The 24,229-nt window shown below is 37.9% G+C and overlaps 1 long non-coding RNA gene across 18 annotated transcripts in view; it reads right to left on the bottom strand.

Annotated features, from left to right (window-relative positions):
• LOC133258319 (uncharacterized) overlaps positions 1-24,229 on the bottom strand; it is a 594,951-nt gene that overhangs the window by 512,749 nt on the left and 57,973 nt on the right. For 15 of the 18 annotated variants that reach the window (XR_009739930.1, XR_009739933.1, XR_009739929.1 and 12 more), the window contains exon 2: positions 12,137-12,227. The exons of the other annotated variants lie outside the window; for them this stretch is intronic. This is a non-coding gene — a long non-coding RNA (uncharacterized LOC133258319). The remainder of the gene's footprint in view (positions 1-12,136; positions 12,228-24,229) is intronic. 18 annotated transcript variants of the gene reach the window in all.

Below are 24,229 nucleotides of genomic sequence, written 5' to 3'. Positions count from 1 at the left end.
CAGCATTTCTGATTAAGTGTAACTTTACAATTAGAAGTGGCCAAACATCCAATATAGCATAGTACAGTGTATCTTTTTATACTGAGGGAGAGAGGCTACGGGAGGAGGCAGAAAATATGATAGGAATAAGTGACTGATGTAATTCTATTGAAAAGAGATATTAGGACAATTGTGAATCATCTATTGAATAGAAGTCAACACTGAAATCCTATCTATCAATCTTTTTATATATGTGCTTGTCTGGTTTTTACATGTATTTGGCCTGCTGCTGCTGCTGTATTTGGCCTACTACATACTCAGTCTTTAACTATCTACTTCGTACTTATCTTTGGCAAATATTTTTTCATTAAGAGCTAACTCTTTTGACATTTGATATATTTTCCAACTTTCCTCACTATCTCCCAATCAACTCCTGTATATTGGTGTCAGTAGCAATGCTCTGAATAGGCATTTTCAAAACATATTAATCCTCTGATAAAATTCTTTAAGAACATATTCCCCAGTAGCCACAATATCTAGCTACAGTTCTTTCATATGAGGCTCTTCTTGGATTGGATTTTGCCTACCCTTCCAGTTTAATCTTGCTCCCTTTTTATGCCTTATGCTCCAGCGATACTAACAGAAATGGTAGTATTAGAAATATCTGTAGCAATAACAGTGACCATTTATGGAGCATCAATTACATGAGAGATAAAATATTAAATTGTTTATCTCATTTAATGTTTATAATATCACCACAGGGCAGGTATTATTATTCCCATTCTACAGTTGGAAGAAGTGGGGCTCTGAGATATTAAGTAACTTGGTCAAGTATCCACAGGCAGTAAGTAGCAGACCTAAAGTTCTTCTCTGAATCTCTTTGTTTTAACTTGAATAGGCCACGGTGCTTCATGTCCTTAGGCTTTTTCACATTTTCTTTTATCTTACTATGGTACCATTCACTGCCTTGTTCACTTTAGAAACTCCTGCCCATTTTTTAAGACTTTCTCTATGAAGATCTTCCTTGATCTGCCACCCTGGAAAAGGTAGTCTTCTTCCCTGTCTTCCATAGTTCTATCCCAGATGTATGCACATACACACCCATTACTACACTCTTCATTATGCTTTAAAATAATTTATCTACATATGGAAATATCTATCTCCTTATTAGGCTGTGATAAGCCTTCATTAATCTTGAAACAACAACAAAAAAGCACTCAATAAATTTCCACTAAATTCATAGAGAAATGAACATATTTCAGAGCAATCGATGCACTGTGTTGGTAGTTGGGCCATGGATCATCAGAAGAGTTTGTAAAGGAGAAGAGCACTCAAGCAGCTTTGTAGGCACTCTCATATGTTATTTCTGATATCTCTTGCTCTCTTCACAGGTTCGTAGCAAGTCCGACTGCAATTTTTTTGCCAGTTCTAGGTTCTTGCATTTCCTCATGCTTTTATTTAGATTTTCTAACACTAAATGGAAACAGTGACAGACATTATTTTGAGGGCTCCAAAATCACTGCAGATGGTGACTGCAGCCATGAAATTAAAAGATGCTTGCTCCTTGGAAGAAAAGTTATACCCAACCTAGATAACATGTTAAAACACAGAGACATTATTTTGCTGACAAGAGTCCATCTAGTCAAAGCTATGGTTTTTCCAGTAGTCATGTATGGATGTGAGAGTTGGACTATAAAGAAAGCTGAATGCTGAAGAAGTGATGCTTTTGAATTGTGGTGTTGGAGAAGACTCTTGAGAGCCCCTTGGACAGTCCATCCTAAAGGAAATCAGCCCTGAATATTCATTGGAAGGACTGATGCTAAAGTGGAAACTCTAATACTTTGGCCACCTGATGTGAAGAACTGACTCATTGGAAAAGACCCTGATGCTGAGAAAGATTGAAGGCGGGAGAAGGGGATGACAGAGGATAAGATGGTTGGATGGCATCACCAACTCAATGGATGTGAGTTTGAGTAAGCTCCAGGAGTTGGTGATGGACAGGGACACCTGGCATGCTGCAGTTCATAGGGCTGCAAAGAGTCAGATACGACTGAGCGACTGAACTGAACTGAACACTAAATACCTAAGAAATGTGCACCTGTTGGCTGGCTTCCCTCTCATTTTACTGTACCTGGATTAGGTGATCTCCTAAGAATCTTTTAGTCTGTCAGTAAACAAATATTTATTTTTCACCTAATATTAGCTAGGGATAGCTAGATAAACAGAAAACAGACAAAAGTCTTTGGTTTTTATGAAGCATATGGTAGTTTAGTAGTGAAAACAATAAAAATATAGAAACAAATAAAAAAGACATTCTACATACAATTCCCGGTACACTTTCCTACTTCTTTACTATATATCCTTCTCCAGGAAGAGCTATGACTACACTTGGAAAATACAAAGCAATTTAAATATTGGCTAATTCTACACAAATATATCTATACTGGTGTTTTATTATACACCATTATTAGCTTCCTGAAAAAAAAGAAAAGAAGAAATAGGGAAATAAAAAACAAATAGTAAGATAACAGCTCTGGTGGTGGTGGTTTAGTCACTAAGTCGTGTCTGACTCTTGTGACCTCGTGGATTATAGCTTGTCAAGATCCTCTGTCCATTGGGTTTCCCAAGCAGGAATACTGGAGTGTTGCCATTTCCTTCTACAGGGGATCTTCCCAACCTAGGAATCAAACTCAGGTCTCCTGCATTGCAGGTGGATTCTTCACCAATTGAGATAAAAGATCTAAACCTAATTACGTCAATAATCACATTAAATGTAAAATGCCTAAACTCCCCCAGTTAAAAGGCAAGGATTATGTATGCTGCCAATAGGAAATGTACTTTAAACATGAAGATACAAATAGGCGAGTAAAAAACAGAAAAAGGAATAGCATGCCAATCTAACCAAATAGAAAGCCAGAGTGACTCTGTTAATATCATTTATTACTCTCTTTTTCAGAGAAAACAGTGGTTTTCAGGGATAAATAAGGTCAGTTTACAATGTTAAAGCAATAAATCTCCAGAAGGACAGAAAAATTCAAACAAACTTCAAGATATATGTAGAAAACCTGGTTAAAAAAAAAAAAAACGCAAGAAGAAATTTAAAAATTCACAATTAAAAGCAGAGATTTCCATATCCTTTGACAATAACCAGGAACAAGGTGATAGAAAATATATCACCAACCAGCTGTCCTAATTGACACATTTAGAATATACCACTTAAAAACAATAGTATACACATTCTTTTCAAGTGCATAAAGAAATCTTACAAAAACAGATCATATTCTGACTGTTAAAACAAGTATCAGTAAATTCAAATTATCAAAGTCACACAAAGTATGTTCTGTGTAAAATGGAATAAAAATAGAAATCAATAACAAATTTCTCTAGAATATTCCAAATATTTGTAAACTAAACAACATTTCTAAATAACCAAATGGATAAAGAATACATCAAATGGAATACAGAAAGTATTTTTTTTGGACCTGAATGGAAAGGAAAACACAGGATATGAAAATTTGTAGGTTGCCATTAAAACAAAAATGTATAGTACTAGAACTGTGTATTAGAAATGTAGAAAGATCTTAAATCAATGACCTCAATGTCTATCTTAATAAGCTAGAGGAATAAAAGAGCAAATGGAGTCAAAGTAAGCAGAAGAATGGAAATAATAAACATCAGAGTGGAAACCAATGAAATAGAAAACAAAGAAAAACATATTTTTGAGATCAATAAAATGAAAAAAATATCTAGACAAATAAGGAAAGAAGTGATAAGACAAACATTACCATTGTCAAGAATAGGAGAGGTGATATCACTACTGATTTCACAATGCTAAAAGGAAAATATCATAAATTTAACAACTCAGATAAAATGGACAAAGTATTTGAAAGACACAATACCAAAGTTCATTCAAGAAGAAATAAACTGTGTATTTATAGAGTTCTTTTTTTTTTCAATTTTTTACTGTGGTAAAATACACATTAACATAAATTTTACTACCTTAATCCTTTTTAAGTATACAGTTGAGTGGAATTCAACTCTTTCATCTTTCATAATGTTGTACAATTACCACCATTCTTCTCCAGAATGCTTTCATCTTGCAAAACTGAACTCTGTACCCGTTCAATAATAACTGCCCATATCTCCTTTCCCTTATTCCCTGGCAACCATCATTATACTTTCCATCTCTATGATTTGGACTACTCTAAGTGGAATCATACAGTATTTGTGTTTTTGTGACTGGCTTATTTCACTTAGCATAATGTCTCTAAGTTTCATCCATTTTGTTGCATATGTCAGAGCTTTGTTCCTTTTAAAGGTACATTTATTGTATATACCATATTTTACTTATTCATTTATCCATAAATAAACATTTAGGTTGCTTCCATATTTTGCTGATAGAAATAATGTTTCAATGAACACAAGTGTGCAAATATCTCTTCAAGATTCTGCTTTCAATTTTTAAGGCTATATACTTAGAAGCAGAATTACTAGGTCAGATGGTAATTCTATTTTTAATTTTTTGAGGAACCACTATCCTGTTTTCAACAACAGCTGCACCATTTTCAACTCCCATCAATAATAGTGCACAAAAGTTTCAATTTTTCTACATCATCACCAATACTTTTTATTTTCTGTTTTTTTTAAATAGTACCCATACTAATTCTTGCTGAGTTTTAGGAGTTCTATATACATTCCAGATATTAATCCTGTATCTTAAGTATAATTTGTAAATATTTTCTCCCTTTATGTAATTTGTTGCTCTGTTAATAGGGTCTTTTGATGTACAACTGCTTTTAATTTTCACAAAGTCTAATTTGTCTTTTGCTGCTTGTGACTGTTCTCTCCCAACAGCTGGGCATGCACTATACTAGTTATCTGTCACTGTGTAATAAGTTAATCCAAAGTTTAGCAGCTAAAAACAACAAATATTTATCATCTCATGGTTCTGAGGGTCAGGAATCTGGGAATAGCTTAAGTATTGTAGTTCAGACTCAGGTTCTCCTTAAGGCTACAGCTAAGTTTTTGACCAAAGATTCTGTCATTTCAAGGCTCAAAAGGGGAGGACCCACTCCAAATTTGCTCACTTGGGCCCTTTTACAGGACTGCCCCATGACACAGTAGCCAGTTGGCTTCCTCCGGAGGAAGTGATGCAACAAAGATCTATAGAGAACCCAAGATGTAAGCAACAGGTTTTTTTTTTTTTTTTTTAAACTAACCTCAGAAGTGTATTTTATTCATGCTATATGCTATTCATGAGAAGTGACTCAGTAACTCCAATCCATATTCAAAGGGAAATGATTACCCAAGATCACAAATATTAAAAGGTTAGAGTCACAGCAGTTTACCTTGAAGGCTGCCTACCATACATATAGAAACCCTCAAATTTCACTTTTAAAAGGTCAAGATTTAAATAATAATTTCGATGTTTGATTTTTCTAACTTAAAAGCACATCAGATGCCATTATTGCATTTAATACTGTGAATCCCCAAAATACTTTTTTAACTTTCTGAGCACTGGAAAAATCTGACACTAGATTTCCTAGCACACCTAAGGTTTTAGAGCAAGTATTTAATTTATGGGTGTTCAGAGGATACAATGTGATTTAAAGACATCAAGTAACTCTGTTGACAAAAATTTTCTATCTCTTATGATAACATTTACAATTATATCTTCATTTTATTTGATCTGAAAGTCCTGCTTTCAAGTCATCTGTTTCATCAATTAGTAAGAACTGTGGTGTTGGAGAAGACTCTGGAGAGTCCCTTGGACTGCAAGGATATCCAACCACTCCCTTCTAAAGGAGATCAGGCCTGGGTGTTCTTTGGAAGGAATGATGCTAAAGCTGAAACTCCAGTACTTTGGCCACCTCATGCGAAGAGTTGACTCATTGGAAAAGACTCTGATGCTGGGAGGGATTGGGGGCAGGAGGAGAAGGGGATGACTGAGGATGAGGTGGCTGGATGACCACCAACTCGATGGACATGAGTCTGAGTGAATTCCGGGAGTTGGTGATGGACAGGGAGGCCTGGCGTGCTGCGATTCATGGGGTCGTGACTGAACTGAACTGAAGTGAACTGAAGTATCTACCAGTAGCTAAGTTTAAGGCAATATGAGTTTAAAATGTTATCATCTTTGCCTTTAAAAACTTAAATTTAGTTAATAAAATATAAGCAACAAAATAATGAAATATAAGTAACATAGTAAAATAGTGGTGAAATATAAGTAACACCAAGAGGGAGGCTGCTGCTGCTGCTAAGTCGCTTCAGTCGTGTCCAACTCTGTGCGACCCCATAGACGGCAGCCCAACAGGCTCCCCGTCCCTGGGATTCTCCAGGCAAGAACATTGGAGTGGGTTGCCATTTCCTTGTCCAATGCATGAAAGTGAAAAGTGAAAGTGAAGTCGCTTAGTCGTGTCCAACTCTTAGCGACCCCATGGACTGCAGCCTACCAGGCTCCTCCATCCATGGGATTTTTCAGGCAAGAGTACTGGAGTGGGGTGCCATGAGCCCCCTAAATGATCTTCAGCAGAACAGTTTCTTTCTGCTTAAGAAAATAAATGACTAGAAGTTAATAAAAAATAATTGAAAAATAACTCTACCATATCTTAACTCTTCTTAGAATCATACTTAATTGGATCATGGAAATGAGAAAAAAAATTCCCTAAAATAGAATACCCTTTCAGCAGGAGCAGTAGGCTATCCACCACCAGCAGGTTCATGAGTCCACGTGAGTTAACTCATGACTGTTCTACCACTGTGATGCTCAGTTACACAGAATGCCAGGAGAGCCAGCAACATCACTAGGATAAACATGCAAACAAAGAGTCTATATTAATGTCTGTCAGTGTAAAACCAAAAGAGATGCATGTTACATTTCTTACGGATAAATGTGACTCTGTCCCTACATTAGTATGAAACCTTTATTCTTCAGATCAAATAATCTAGTCATCATGAAAATACCATGTGGATATATGTCAACATCCTCTAAAAAACATAGCCAATATATATTAACTACAAGAAAAGACCCTGTGGCAACTAAGATTCATGATCTCTAATGCAAGTTCCACGTCAATGGATGTACAGTCTTGGGCTGCAAGGGCAGAGGGGCACAGTAAACAGAAAGAGAGTGAGGCAAGAGAGACGGAGGTTACCATCACTAAAAGTGACTTCTTTTACGCACACACATACACACACACAACAGACTGGCTCCAAATAGGAAAAGGAGTACGTCAAGGCTGTATATTGTCACCCTGCTTATTTAACTTATATGCAGAGTACATCATGAGAAACGCTGGACTGGAAGAAGCACAAGCTGGAATCAAGATTGCCGGGAGAAATATCAATCACCTCAGATATGCAGATGACGCCACCCTTATGGCAGAAAGTGAAAAGGAACTAAAAAGCCTCTTGATGAAAGTGAAAGAGGAGAGTGAAAAAGTTGGCTTCAAGCTCAACATTCAGAAAACTAGGATCATGGCATCTGGTCCCATCACTTCATGGGAAATAGATGGGGAAACAGTGGAAACAGTGTCAGACTTTATTTTTGGGGCTCCAAAATCACTGCAGATGGTGATTGCAGCCATAAAATTAAAAGACACTTACTCCTTGGAAGGAAAGTTATGACCAACCTAGATAGCATATTCATAAGCAGAGACATTACTTTGCCAACAAAGGTCCGTCTAGCCAAGGCTATGGTTTTTCCTGTGGTCATGTATGGATGTGAGAGTTGGACTGTGAAGAAGGCTGAGCACTGAAGAATTGATGCTTTTGAACTGTGGTGTTGGAAAAGACTCTTGAGAGTCCCTTGGACTGCAAGGAGATCCAACCAGTCCATTCTGAAGGAGATCAGACCTGGGATTTCTTTGGAGGGAATGATGCTAAAGCTGAAACTCCAGTACTTTGGCTACCTCATGTGAAGAGTTGACTCACTGGAAAAGACTCTGATGCTGGGAGGGATTGGGGGCAGGAGGATAAGGGGATGACAGAGGATGAGATGGCTGGATGGCATCACTGACTCGATGGACGTGAGTCTGAGTGAACTCCGGGAGTTGGTGATGGACAGGGAGGCCTGGCATTCTGCGATTCGTGGGGTTGCAAAGAGTCGGACACGACTGAGCAACTGAACTGAACTGAACTGAACACACACAATATCCTTCTAAAATTCAAAAAAAGGAAAGAATAATCAAATATATTTCCCTGAACATAAATGATTTTATTTCTCATAACATGATAAATTTAAAGGGATTCAGAAATGCCCTTGAAAGGACTATTCTGCTTATCTCTATTTATTAAAGAGGTGTAGAATCATTAAAATCCTGATCAACAAAGCAGATGTTGAGAACCATTCTCACTTCCATACAACTAATACAAGATTGACCAATCGAGCCCCAGCAAGCACCTATTTCATAATACAATTCACACAAGTACCTCCTCTTAAATTGAACCGCAATTTTCTCACCTCAACAGAGTACAGTATACTTAAGATTTTCTTTTTATATTTTGAAAGAATTTATCTTACACATCTTGACAGAGTGAACCCTTTTCTTGAGAGAGAATAAAATAGGGAAAGTAAACTCATTATCTTTGTAATTACAGCTAAATTAAAACAACATTACGTCAATTATCTGACCAGGATAATAACCTTCACTCTCTACTTCACCTTGCATGTGTACCGTGTCTGTTTTCCAAGATATAAAATTAAAAATTAGTAAGTATTTAAAAACAGCTATCTCACAGGAGTTTATGAAAACTGGTGGAATTTAAGATAGAAAGAATGTAATTAGCTGGCCTGGAATTTGGCTAGTACAGCTATGTTAACACCATAGCTTTTTCAACACTGTGCCATGAGGCCTATAAGCTTAGAGAGTACAATGCCCGTGATCCCGAACACAAGTCACCTTAAGAAAAGGTCCTTTCAAGTCAGAGGCAATCCCTTCGCTAAGAAAGAACAGTCTTCTCTCATTTACCAAAAATTCCTTCTATAATAAATCAGAAAAAATACCAAATGCCTCGAAAGCCTGATCAACTGAGCTGGAGAGTCTGTTCAGGTGGGGTTGTTAAACTCAGTGTTACAATGAATCCTGCTGTAAAGGCTTAATCTTAAGCAACATGTGCAGAAACTCTGTATCCCTTAATATTTAGATCAATCAGAATTCCTAAACACCTCTGTTCCCTCCAACAGCTTGTCCTACAAAATAGCATTTTCTCTTAACCTACCTATTACAGAAAAAAAAAAAAAATCCTAGTAATATTTTTAAAATTATCTTTGGTTGGATTTGGTTGGATTACTAAAAGCATTCCTAAGACTCTCTGAAGGCTGTTTTTACACCTCAAGCTTAGAAATCTTTTCATGCACCTATTAAGTTTAAGGCTGAATTGGGTGCTGGCCTCAACTCTGCATTAGAGAAGTCTGCCTTCAACTCTATAACCAGGGATTTTTTTACCCTGGGGTTTTACAGGTATTCATTAACCCTTGACATTTTAAGCAAAATTTGGGATATTTTCTGTGAAGAGGGTTTTGTTTTATAATAAAGAATTTGTTTGTTCTTTGTTCTGGGTTTCTGGCATGGAGCTTCTGAAACAGAATTTCCTGAGTGATGGCATTATCTTTGTTATTTATGAGCCCCCAGATCACCCCTTAGTTTACACTAAGTGAGATGACTCAGGATGGGAGTTGCTCACCAGAACAAACAGCCATAAGACTGGGGCTTTAACCCAGCCTGACCTCTGAAGATGGGAGTAGAGCTAGAGACCGAGTTCAGCTCTATGACAAGTGCTTCGATCAATCAAATTCATGTACTGAAGCACTAGTAAAACCTCTGGACACGGAGACTTAGGCTAGTTTTCTGGTTGTTGAACACACTGATACATCAATATCCAGGAAGTAATGAATTCTCATTTCACGGGAAGAGGACAGTGGAAACTGTGTTTGAAATTGTCTCAGCCTTGTCCCATGAATCTCTTCATTTGACAGGTCCTCATTTGTGTCTTTTATGATAAACTGGTTTAAGTGTTAACACTTCCCTGAATTCTATGAGTTGTTCTGGTGAATTATAAAAATTCCTGAATTTTTGGCCAGTTGGTTAAAAGTACAGGTTGCCTGGGAACTCCAAACTTGCAATGGACATAGGAAGTGAGGACAGCCTTGTGGGGACTTGTGCCCTTAAACTTGTGGAGTCTGACATTAACTCTGAATGGTTAACATTAAAACTGACCAGCAGTAAACTGGAGGTCCACAAACTGTTGTCAGATTCCCAAAGGGCTATTTTGCCCAAATACTAGCATTATAAACCACTTCTATAGAGAGTCCTAAGAAAAGAGTTTTCCAAATGAAGGCAAAGTTCTTAAAGAGAGAACTAAGAAAGCTACACTAGCTATGAAGAGCAGTCAGATGATTTCCACAAACTTGTAAAAGATCGGTAAAATGCTCCAGATGCTTAAAAGTCAGAATAAATCATAAATCTCCAGCTTTCAAAACTGAGAAATAAAAAATTTAAAACCTAGCCAACAAGTTTTCCCAAGGCAGAAAGTTCAATACCTAACTCCTCATCTTCTGTACCCAGCCCAAACTTTCTACCCTTATTCCTTTATCACCACTCCATCACCTGTTTCCTTCCATCTTCTCATTCTCAGCAAATAAGAACACTAGTTATTTAGGTATCAGTTTTGGAGTCTTCCTTGCCTCCACTATTTTTCTCACACCCCACAACTAAAATACCATCAAATTCTTGAAAATGTATTCAATAGTAGACAATACCTCACCTTCCACTGCAGTCCCCAAGAACCTTACAGGGAAAGGGACAGTCCAACAAAGTAAGCCTATCACTTCAAGGGAAAAAAATTACAAAATACTCAAATATTTGACTTCTTCACTGTGTTGTTGCTTACGGAGATGGTACAAAAAAAACAATGGCCAAGAAAACTGTTCTTAACACAAATCCAACCAATGGTACAAAACTGCACTATTGATCTGTATTTCTCACTGCCACACACTCATGGTGGGAGGGAGTAAGGGAGAGGGAGCCAGTTTTCACTTAAGAATGCCCTTAATGAATCACTATCGATTTTTAATTTTAATGTTATTAAATATCAACCTTTGAGTTCATGTTTTTGTAAGACTCTAGATGATAAAATAGAAAACATAAATAAAATACTTTGTTAAATGCTGAAATACATGTGTGCAATTTTTTGTGTTGTAAGCTCAACTAACCACTTTCTCCAAGGAAGACCATTTTAACTTAAAAGAATAATTGATAGACAAACTATCATCATTGGTATTGGCTATTTGCAGGTATTCTCCTGAAAAATGAACAATGAGTTTGTCACTTTTCAAGGAAAAGGAACCACAGAAATTTGATGCCAATGATAAAATTGAAGATTCTTTGGGGAAATCAGAACTTTTGAAAAGGCGTATCTGCCACTGGGGCTTGAGAGCCTCTGAATAGTTGAAAACTTTTTGATAAGACTGGTGGCAATATGAGCGAATGTGCTTTTTATATTATACAGTAAAATGCATCATACCATTTTGGAAATCTGCATAACTCAATATTCAATATTTTCCAAATGACCACTTCATGATGTTGTCAAATTAGGTATGAATAAAGATGTATTCACAGCATGAGACAGATCAATGAGTATTAGTAAAACAGAGTATGAAAAGTTTGTTGATACAGTTTCAATAAAATTATATTGCTCAAATATATTTTGAATTGATATTGAAAATAACGTTGAAGAACTATTAACTTTTTAAAAATTTTGACCACACTCTGTGGCATATGGGACCTTAGTTCCCTGACCAGGGATCAAACTCCTTCCCCCTGCACTGGAAGAAGGAATCAATCTCTGGATCACAGGGTAAGTCCCAAAGAATTATTACTTATAAATACTGGTAGAATATCAAAGAAGAATATCCACTATTATCTGAAAACACTTCCCTTTTCCAAGAACATATCTCTGTAAAAATAGATTTTCTTCATATACTTCAACCAAAACAACATATCACAGCAGACTGAATGCAGTAGGAAATACGATAATCTAACTGTATTCTATGAAGCCAAATATTAAGGAGATTTGCAAAACTTTAGCTAAAGCAGTACTAATACTACTATCAATATGTATTCTACCAATTTTTTTTTTCAGTTTATTGTCTGCTTACCTCTAATAAAGGAGACGTTCTTTTCAAGCAGGAATTTTGCTCATTTTCTGCTGTATCCCCTGGTGCATATTAGGCACTCAATGTATACTTGCTGAATGAATGAGTGAAATGAGACAGCATGAATAGAAATAAAAATGCCTCCAAATATTCTAAAAAACTGTAGCCTAACTTTGGCTACCTGATGTGAAGAAACTGATTCATTGGAAAAGACCCTAATGCTTGGAGAGACTGAAGGCAAAAGGAGAAGGCGTCAACAGAGGATGAGATGGTTGGATGGCATCGCCAACTCAGTGGACAGGAGTTTGAGCAAGCTCTGGGAGTTGGCAGTGGACAGGGAAGCCTGGCGTGCTGCAGTCCATGGGGTTGCAAAGAGTCAGACATGACTGAGCCACTGAACTGAACTGACTGAATCAAAGAGATTCTTTGATGATTAAACTTTAAATGTAATTTTAATTAATTTAAATTTCAATGCCCACATTTTTCAAGTGACTGCTGTACTAGACAGTGTAGCACAAGAATTATAGACCAGTCTCACTGGTAAGGGGCTTCCCAGGTGACATAGTTGGTAAAGAATCTGCCTGCCAATGCAGAAGATGCAAGAGACATGGGTTGGATCCCTGGGTCAGGAAGATCCTCTGGCATAGAAAATGGCAACGCATTTCAATATTCTTGGTTAGTGGCTACTGTATTGGACAGTGTAGCACGAGAATTATAAACCAGGTGGCTCAGATGGTAGAATCTGCCTGCAATGCAGGAGACCCAGGTTCAATCAGGTCAGGATTGAAGGTCAGGAAGATCCCCTGGAGAAGGAAATGGCAACCCACTCCAGTAATTTTGCCTGGAGAATTCCATGGACAGAGGAGTCTGGTGGGCTATAGTCCATGGGGTTGTCAAGAGTTGGTTACAACTGAGTGACTAACACTTCACTCTTAAGATCCTTCACAATTTCTAGTCTAGGACCACTGAGGTCATCCTCTATCTGCCTAAGTCACCTAAGGAGTTCATTTACAATGCGAAATCTATTTGCATTTTGATAGTGGCCTCTTAAAAACATTAACTGATTCAGGGGCATAGGAAACAGGAAACTTACACTGAACAAACCAAAAAAGTGGACTATTTCCAAATAAACCTGAAGCTAGAATTATCATCAGGAAATAGAAAACTTTTAATTCCACCACAATCTCTTTTCTCTTTGAATTCGTATTTGCATCAATTTATTGATCATTATTTGAGCGAGAAAAAGTTTCTGGTTTATTATTTCTTCTAAATCACTCTTGCCTTTTTTTTTTAAACAACTGATCCTTTCTCTCTAATATTGATGTTTCAATGGATGAATTATTACTACTTCTCCAAAGTTAAAATTGATCCAAACATTTAAAATGTAAAAATCTATATATACAGTCATTGGACTGGAGACATGAAAACTTCTATACAAATGAAATAATTAAAAATAAATTTACCAGAGTTTATCTAAAACCTTATTTGGATATTCAGAGTAAGATCAAGGGCAAATCTTTACAAAGAATATAAATCACACTCCAAAAAGTTGTAGTTTGTCCTTATAAAATATGTACATACATATATAGGTAAATGGATAAATCCAAATAAAGAAAATTTCAAATCCTTTATGCAAATGGTAGAAATATACATAAAAATCATGGGATGAGAAGACCTGGATATCTTAAACACACAAGCAGAAACACACAATACTAAAATTGCTTACATAAACAGAAATAGTGACATAATAAAATAGCATACTGTCTTAACCCATTGTTTGTTGAATACACCAGTGGTTCATACATGCCAAATTAGTGGGTGATCTGTTAACCACTCAGTAGTCTATCCCATTGCTTCCCTGGAGGTTTATTGCTACTCTGGCTACTACCACCACCTCTCCTACTGGGACTTCTCTTCTGACTCCCACAGTCTATTACCCTAATCTCCCTTGAATCTACAACTTTGGAGTCAATTTGTCAGCCTGAATGCTCTGGCTACTACCACCATCTCTCCCACTGGGAGCTCTCTTCTGACTCCCACAGTCTATTACCCTAATCTCCCCTGAATCTGGAGAAGGCAATGGCACCCCCACTCCAGTACTCTTGCCTGGCAAATCCCATGGACCGAGGAGCCTGGTAGGCTGCAGTCCATGGGGTGGCTAAGAGTCGGACACGACTGAGCGACTTCACTTTCACTTTTCACTTTCATGCATTGGAGAAGGAAATGGCAACCCACTCCAGTGTTCTTGCCTGGAGAATCCCAGGGACAGCGGAGCCTGGTGGGCTGCCATCTATGGGGTTGCACAGAGTCGGACATGACTGAAGCGACTTAGCAGCAGCCCCTGAATCTACAACTTTGGAGTCAATTTGTCAGCCTGCATGCTCTCTGAAAGCAATAACTGGAGACAAGGAAGTATACTGGGAAGCAATATAAGGCCAACAAGCATTTTCAGTTGAGCTGAGACCATACAGGGCGTTGCTGGCTGTCAGAGGACTTTGAGATGTTTGAGATGTTTCTGCAGAAAGAAAGTCCTCATGCAGGGACTTTGCTGGTGGCCCACTTGTTGAGGCTGAGCCTTTTAGTGCAAGGGTAGTGGGTTCGGTCCCTGGTTTGGGAACTGGGGTCCTGCAGGCCTCATGGCCAAAGGGCCAAGATATAAAGTGGGAGCAATATTGTAATGAATTCAGTAGGGACTTTGAAGATTGTCCATATCAAGAAAAATCTTAAAAAAAAAAAAAAGAAAGAAAGAAAGCCCTCATTCATACCAATCAGATTGTGTATTCACATTTCTATATCATTTGTCCAGGAGTGTCACTATTTTTCATTGAGCACTCTGATTTAAAAAAAAAAAAAAAGGCTTTACCCCCTAATGTCTGTTGATCCTCACAGACCCAAGGAAATAGTAATGGTTTTTCCATTTTACAGAAATATATGGAGTCTAAGAACCATGGCTGAAGCCCCCAAGCTAGTAAACAGTGAAGTTAGTTCACAGAGCAAGTCAGAGACCTGAAAATGTCTTTTCTCCTCTACACAGATTATCTCATCACACAGATAAAGTGCACGGAGGTCATTAGAGGTCATCTAAATATTGTGCTTCATTCCCTCCTGCCTCATAGTCTGCCTACATGAAGAGAAGGAACAGCTGGGTTAATTCCTAGGCAGCAACACCCAGGAGAGCTTTCGACAGAAGTCTAATTTTATATGAAAATGCTACAAGATCACTTACAGCAGAGACATCCTCCAGATGAATCCTAATCTTAAAGTGAACAGATCAGCAAATTATATTCATATTTAAGGAAAGAGGTCCTGTAAAGACACGCCCTAAAATATGCCATTGCATTTCTCTGGAATGTGTTCAGGAGGTGAAAATAACTACAGAAATCGGCTAGCTTTCCTTATCACACAATATTCCCAACCATCTGCTGCATGTGCTTATGAAGACAGAGCTCGGTGCTTAAAATTCTCATCAAAGAAAATGTGAATAACCAGTTTACAACCTGTGAGGAAAAGGGAAAAGAATGCCTCCTTCCCGTTGCCACAAGTTCAGATTCACAGTTAACGCGTGTAGTTGTGGGCGGCTGTGCTTGTTTCTTAAAAGAAGATAATTGCACACACCACCAAATAACAAAACAAAAGGAGAAAATATGTGTGGGAGGTGGGAGTGAGTTGTTAGAATAATTTAATTACTGTCAGGTGGTTTTCAAGCTGCACTAGGGGAAAAAAAGCCTAAACAAGATCTATTACCCAGAAAACAACTTGAGCTACCATCTCTGCTCGTTTTTATCAAATGATCCCAAAAGAATCATTTTCAAGAATTTGACAAACTTTAGGTAGATATATGAACCAGTTGCTACTTGCTTTGAGTGCAAAGATAGGTTTAATTAAGGCCTTAAAGGCCAATAATGTGCAATCTATTCTATGACTATTAACAGTGTTTTACACACTCGTGAACACTGGGACCATTACTGATAAAAACAACTGTCTGGCTTCCTCTGAACAGTATGTGTGGCTCAGGTTCATATAGAAAATGAAAGTGAAGTCGCTCAGTCGTATCTGACTCTGCGGCCCCATGGGCTGGAGCCCACCAGGCTCCCATCCATGGAATTTTCCAGGCAAGAGTACTGGAGTGGATTGCCATTTCCTTCATATACAGACTATGGAAATTTATTACCTATTTGTGTAAGGTCCCAAGCTTTGGGAAGGAGGGAAACTCACCTTATAGGGATGATAGGGAAAGTGAAAGTGGCCACTACAATAGGAAAGACAGGCTTTAAAAAAAGAGAGAAAAGACATGTCTCCTGCAGCCTAGCTCAGACCCGTGGCCTCTGCCCTACTTTAATGGCCTTAAGCTTTGAGGATGGCACTGAAATGTACCATAGGTAAAACATAGGCAGGCGTGGTCTGATTCCTGCCCTGAAGGGGTACTTCATGAGGCGTGTCATGCTTTGAGAGTTCAGAGACCAGAAGAAGAGGAACACTGGGAAGAGAGGTACCCATTCGCCAGAGATACACACAGCTATGAGCCCCTGTAACAACACTATTTCACACTCTGGCAGTGGCCTAGAGCAGGTATCCGTGTGGACATGATAGAAGATTCGCCATGACAGTGACGAAGACTGCAAAAATGCTTTGGCGAACTCAGCAATGGACAGTCCTGGAATAGACAAGACCTGACATGGAGAGAGGTAACTGCATCATTCAGGACAGGCTTCATATAAGGAAGCATGGTAGGTTGATTCAAATCATCTTTGGAATGACAGTCATACAGGTCAGATGAAAGAGTCCTGAACCTGGGAGTACTGGCTTGATGGACTGCCCAACTCTCCCCACACCCTCTCCATTGCTATCTCCAATCACACACTCCACCTTTGCCTCAGAACTTTAAATCCGTTGAGGATTAAAACAACTACGCTGTGAAATGTAATAAGCATACCTATCACTGTTAGCTGTCAATATGATCACAAATGTTGACACTGACCATCAGAGTATTGAATGAATATATCCTTGAAAATAACACAACTGGTTATATGGAGGTCTGTGAGCAACTCTGAGTGAACAGAAAATTACTACTGTCATCTTGACACACTACAGGGTTAATTACATACTAATAAAAGTCAATAATTGTTGTACCATTACAGTTACTAAAATTCAAATGGCATCATTTTGTTTGTGAATCATTGGATTAAAGATATTAGGGCCAGTGAATTAATCTTTGCATTCCTTCCTTCAGACATAGCACAGCCAAGTGCTTGTTTACTTGGCATGCTCCCTGTTACTCCGAGAGAAGCACTTGGGCTGAACTGAGTCCCCTGGTTACAAGTACGTCATCAGCCACACTTAAACCAGGAAATACAGGGCTCTCAGGAAGAGCACTTGATAATGAAGCACAGAGAGCCCAAATTAGCCAATAATCAGCATTACTCTTCATCCTGAAATGATGCAATCATATTTTACAAGGTGGGCTAGCAGTGGCGATCAGTTTGGTGAACATATAGGAACCCTTTCCTAGGTTTGCCCCAGTTTGTATGGTTTTAAATAACCAGGTTTAAATGACTTCCGAGTGTATCAGCTTCTCTTTTTCAAAATCTCAGAAACAGCCCATTAGTAGCAGAATTTATAGTTCATATGGGTGGCAAATTTAACTAGACTGTAAGATCTTTAATGCTAGGAACAATGTTTTATCCTTTCTTATATGTAGTGAGCACAACACTTGGTGCTGAAAATATTTAATTAACGTTTGCTAAATTATTAACAGTGAGAACACGAAATGATGAATGACCTCTATGAGTCACTGGCTGATTGGACAGGCCTTCTTATTGTTATCTGGCACTACTGAGCACAGGGATGATGAGAATGACTAGCCCAAGATAGCTTACAGAATCACAAAAGCCCACGTGGCTTCCGAGCTCGCGGAGTCAAGAGCCCATCTAAACAGGACTAACTCAGTAACACACACTCCTTTCAACACGGAGAAAAATAGCTTTGTTAGATTCTAGGATTTTAAGGCCCACTTATTTCAGGTTACTTGCTTTCAGCAGGTATTGCATAAATACCAAAGAAACAGTGCTAAAAGTAAAGAGATTTTCTATTTTCATTCCTAGAAAACTCATAGGTAGTATTATGTCTTGCAGTGCATGAGTACAGCTGGATTCTCTTTATACTGAAAAGTGCACAGCAGACAAAGGTACTGAGGAATCATTCCCAGAGAATGACAGAATCCTGTCTTGTTCCCTAGTTTTGTTACACTGATTTAGTCTAACACCTGAGTGACTCTTTAAAGAAAAAGTATCTAGGCTTACTGTTAGCAAACTGTTAATTAGCATGTAGGCTTGCACAGGCACTGGAGTGAAAAGAACTGGGTTTTAGATCTCCCACTTACTGGCTATATGACCTTGGGCAAATCACTTGACCTCTCTGAACCTTGGTTACTATAACTATTCCCATTTCTCAGCCTTCTTTTAAGATCCAGCTGAAGCCAGGTATGTTCCTAGAGACTCCGTAAACCATAAAGAAGTAAAAAATGTTATTCACTATTGTTTTCATAGATGTCTCTTTCTGTATATTTAGAAGGTAAAGATCTATACTGTAGGAAAATACCCAATTTAAAAGCAGTGATTCAGAGATATAATTGCAAATTGGAAGTGAATTCCAGTGTGATGGAGTGACTGAAAATCAAATCATGGATTCATCCAGGTGTCCAGAGACATCACTGCACACCAGGAAGGTAATAATGTCTTTCTACACAAGTTTGTTTAGAAGACAAAAGAATTTGTCTCTCAGTTCTGGTGCCTCCAATATCATAGTGATTCTGATACCCTGAAATTATAAGTGGCATTCACTCAATGTCTACCATATGTATTTAATTTAAACTTTAACACGTATCTATCACATAGGCAATTACAGCTTTTTATTCAGGTTTAAAAATCTACTTAAAAAAAAAAACTTTCCAGATATACTTGTGTAAGAAATATTACTGTTGGTAGAAACAAATATTAATACAAGGGCTTGAATGTTCAAAGTGTAAGACACAGCCCAACAACAGAATTTCAGTGATTTTATGCTTTCCTATAAACCAGTGTGCCTTTTCTGTAAAATAAGCAATTTTTCTGACATTCTTTAATGGCCTAGTTCCTCTAACCATTAAGGTACACATTTTTTTTAAATGAATTTTAGTACTTTTGTATTTGTAACAATGGTGTATTTTACAGAGGTATATACAGTTAGCTTTTCTTTCCTTTTTTTTTTTTTTTTTTCGGAGTTTCTAGTTAACCTTTCCCCTGCACAGTTGGGTTGCTGCTGTAAATTTGTCAGAGAATCCTTAATTTTCTTTTCTCTCTCATCTTCTTTTCCTCTTTGCGTCCTTCCGACAATCATCATGGCTCTCCTGACACTGATGCGAGGGAAACAGATGGCGCCCTAGCTCTCCTCTCAGGGCTTTATCGAGCTGCGTCTCAGAACCCACACAGAGGGAGGAATTTAGGTCCCAAACACATTTATGCTCCTCTAAAGATGAGGTAACGTCTCTCCTCTACACCGCGATCAGACCGAGGCTGATCCACCGAGGGGGTCCGGTGAGGTAGAGGGCTGGATGCTGTGTTGGGCTCCTCCCTGTGAGCAGTCGGTCTCCATGGAGACAGACGCTCAACAGAAGAATCACGACGGGGCCAGGTGGGGACCAGAAGCAGCAAAGGGAAACGCCAAGAGTCAACAGATGGGGAGAAGCAAGGAACTAAAATGAGAGGCTCAGTCGTTTGGGTGGGAGGATTTACCTTCTAGCTGATTTTTTAAATATTCCGTCTCAAAAAATAAAATAAAATAAAATAAATAGAAGACTATTTAGGTGAGTAAAACTAAAATTTTAGTTGTTAATTACATATAATTTCCTCAGGGTCAGAATTTTTTTAATCATTTCAATATTTATCATTGTAGATCTGCTCAACTTTCATTAAGCAGAATTAGTGAGAAAGTAGTTGATCATGAAAACTGTTGCTTTCATTTGGCAAATAATCACATTCCCATTTAAAACCCTCATCAAGTTGCACACACGATATGATCTATTAAGCTCTTGGCTTTCTCTAGCATCTCATTAATTTCAGAGAGTGATTTCTAATGATCACATTTCAGAAATTGTCAAAAACGTTTTTCTCCTTTTGTTGCCTGTCACCGAGTGAGAACAATCTTGGAATGACACGTTTCAACATGCCTTTTCATAATGAGTCTTTAGGGGGAAATTCAACTTATGAGAATTAAGAAAACAGTCTGCTACTTCCCATAACATCAAAACCATAGGAACATAGCTTTGCATGCATAATACCACATGACTATAATGCCAGCGATGGGGGTGGTTGTATTCTGCATAGATTATGAGCAGATTAATCAGTTTAAGTGTAGTATTAATTGCACTTGCCAATATACACAAAGTCACTGACTACATTTTGTCACTATTTCTAAGAACTAAGGAATAAAAGGGAAATGTGAAAGGTGAAAACAAATTCTCAGCTTTGCCTCTTGACAATTTTATGCCACGGATCACAAAAAGCTAATGTACTCAATCTTACAACTTCTAAAAAGCAGGAATACATTCATTTTATTACTTTCTGCCCCACTCAGGACTAACCTTAGTTATTAGTATTGTTTTCAAAATAAAACAGTGTATTATAATCACTGCAGGAAAAACAGACTAGTCAAAGAGGTGCATTTATCTAAAATCCTTTGTCCTTAGAGACCAAAAATGACTCACAACTTGGGACTTGGACAGCAGATGTGACAGCCAGTGTCACAGGAGCCAAAAGTGAAGTGAGAGCAATGGTCTCAATCTCATTCCCTAGGGGATGCTTTTTAAAGAAATGTCCTTTGAGTTTATGCCAGTCACACAACACCTTTTTATGATACTGCAATGTTGTTCTGCTACATTGTCAAAAATCCTAGGAAACAGAACAAACCTGTGATATTTCAAAGATATTTCAGAAAGACCTAATAATTCATTTTACTTATGAAGTACGTGAACAACCAGGGCAAGAAAAAAAAAATGTGTTCAATGTTACAGTTTAACTCATGATTATCAAAGTCAGTTCTTCTGCATGATCTGAATCAGGTGAAAAAATCCACATGCCCCATATATAACGCTTTTGCCCACCTGAAGTTGCATTTGAGTCAACATAGATTCTGACTTCCCTGGTAGATCAGATGGTAAAGAATCTGTCTGCAATGCAGGAGACCCGGGTTCAATCCCTGGGTCAGGAAGATTCCCTGGAGAAGGGAATGGCAACCCACTCCAGTATTCTTTCCTGGAGAATTCCATGGGCAGAGAAGCCTGGTGGGCTACAGTCCATGGGGTCCCAAAGATTTGGACACAACTGAGTGACTAACACACAGATTCTGACATTATTTCCAGAAGAACACTATAAACTTACAATTCTATCATCAAAAATTAAAGAATTAAATTATACTAGTAAAAAATGCTTAGCTAAAAGAAGATCCTTGAGGAAATAAGATGAGGACAGGTACAATAGGTAAAGAAATATTGAGACTGAGAAAAGAAGGATCAATCCGGCATTTTTTGAATACATATTATGTCCCTGCATTCTATTTTTGAATCCTCATAATGAATTATTATTGCTCCCATATTACAAAGTTGATCACACAGACAGTGAGGAGCAGAGCCTGAATTCTAAGGACACTGATGAGTGGGTAGAGATGGTGGATGAGTGGAGAGGAGCATCTGGAGATAGTTCATTGCACGAGGAGATCCTAGGACAGTTGGGAGAGTAGTAGGCGTCAGAGGACAAAATTCCAAAGGCAAAGTTCACCAAAGAAGTGGTTCAAATGGACATAACAGAATCCTAACACTGGCTCTACTTTATTTCGTAATCAAGTTTAAAACATTTGAAGGATTTGGGGAGAATGATTCACACAGAGGAAACTACAAGCACCCTTTAATCATCACATTCTTCAAAAATAGTAGTAAAATGCTGTTGGGGAGTTATTGCAAAAATTAAGTGGGCTAGTTCTAAGTGTGGTGAGGGTATATATATATATAAGTGTGATACGTATGAGTGTGTAGGCATGCATATGGCAGTGTAGTATGTATGTGAATAAGTGTGGTGTGGGGGGTGCATGTCTGTGTGTGCTGTGTCTGGATCTGTATATGTGTGATGAAGCACATTTAACACATTATTATTGATACTTTATGATCCTTTATTCACTCACCTGGGAAAACAACTGACTCTACTTGAACTCTCCACCGACTGGGAGCCTGGCCTTCAGAAAATGAGCACAGTGTTGCTGACTGGGCTCCTCTTGAATTCAAAATGGGTACCAAAAAGTGCCCAGTAAACCTAATGTTTCCTATAAGCAAATTTTCCACATTCTCCAAGAAGCCCATCTTGTCTGTTTTCTGACCTCCAATATTCCCAACCCACTCTTTTAACTGTTGACTTCAACTTGTATTTCTCTGAGAAGCTAGATATAACCATATAGGAATTCTCTCACATTTCCAGCATCACCCCCTACCCCTGTTGCTACCTAAATACTCTGCCTTTCTTCCTGTTTGTTACATTACTCATTGTTTTGCAGTTCCTTTGCTGATCACACCTTAGTATGAATAAAAACAAAAATACAATATACCAAGATGGATGGGATGCAGAGAAAGCAGTACTCAGAGGGAAATTTATAGCTGTAAACACATATATTTTTAAAAAGATCTCAAGTCAATAACCTAATGTTATAGAAAAAAATATTATTAACATATACTAGGAAAAAATGTATGTTAACAGATAACTTGGATATATTAAAAACCACTGAATTGAATATTTTAAGTTTTCTGGTATGTGAATTATATCTTAATAAAGACGTTAAAAAATATCTGTGAAAGAGTCCCTGCACAGAGCCCAAGTGAAAGAGTTGTTCAATATCTGATAAATTATTAAATGCAATTCCTTGCCACACCCTCCCCCTCACCTTACACTCCTGCCACACCAAACAACCAAAAGGCCATATTGCACCCCCATTACTTTATCTTTCTTTCAGCTTGAATTCTTTGTCTTACCCTCTCCACTTCATGAACCCTGAAGCCTCAAAGACGGCTTCCAACCATCTCCTCTGTCGACACTTGGGCAAAACTCCCTGCTTTCACAGTAACTGGCTGTGTAGTCCAGAAATGATTTGTTCATTTATTTATCTTGCATATTAGATGGTGAATTTCTGAGGGCTACAACTTTGACTTTTCCAACATAAGTTTCCATGGCATCTAACTCATAGTAAATGCTCATTAAATATTTACTAAATAAAGGAACCACTAAAACAGCCACATGGTCTGCTTGTAAGTCATTGCTTATATGAAAGGTCACATGGACTGTTTGTAAGTCACTGTTTATCTGTTGAGAAAGGTTTTTTTGTTGGGCCAACTTGGAAGCAAAAAAGTAAAAGTATATACCATGCATCCAGGGAAGGTGTCCAAATGATGAGCAGGCATTCCAGATTTACCTGAGCATGGTTTCAGTATGCAGGAGACTCCTGTCCTCTCTGTGTCTGAATATACAATGCTCTCAAAGTGTGGAATATGAGGTAAGCTCAAGGATTAGCTCCATCAGAATGAATTTTGTTCTGTCTTTCGGTTATACTCATGAAGTTTTATTGCTTTCAAGTACTTCTTCAGAATTACTTTTAGTATATTTTGATCTATCAAAATTTCTTTTGGTCTATTGTACTAGACTAATTTTCTCTGTCATGCAAAAGTGTCATCATTTTTGGAACTTAGAGGACTCAAAGTTTAAATGGGAAGATTTAGTCCATATTTTAAAATATGTTTTTTTAAGTATACTTTCCTAGATGCACACTGTAGTTAGATTTTCTTGCTCTATAATTGATTTCTCTGTCTTGAACTTATTTTTGCTGATTTTTTTTTTCTGTCCTTGAAACAATAAGATACTATAACTTCACCTGCCTGTTTATGAGGGTTTTCAGGTGCAGCAGCACACCTGCTGAGAAAAACTGTTAGCACATAAGGAAAAGTGAAGTGGACAGCCTTGCCTGAGAGAATACAAGCAATTTTGAATGCATGAAAAGATCTGAATAAAATGAGAAGCAACATAACCT

The sequence above is a fragment of the Bos javanicus genome, chromosome 12, assembly GCF_032452875.1.
Source record: "Bos javanicus breed banteng chromosome 12, ARS-OSU_banteng_1.0, whole genome shotgun sequence".
Classification (NCBI taxonomy): Eukaryota; Metazoa; Chordata; class Mammalia; order Artiodactyla; family Bovidae; genus Bos; species Bos javanicus.
The sequence above is the reverse complement of the archived record's forward strand: the minus strand, read 5'-3'. Positions and strand labels throughout refer to the sequence as shown.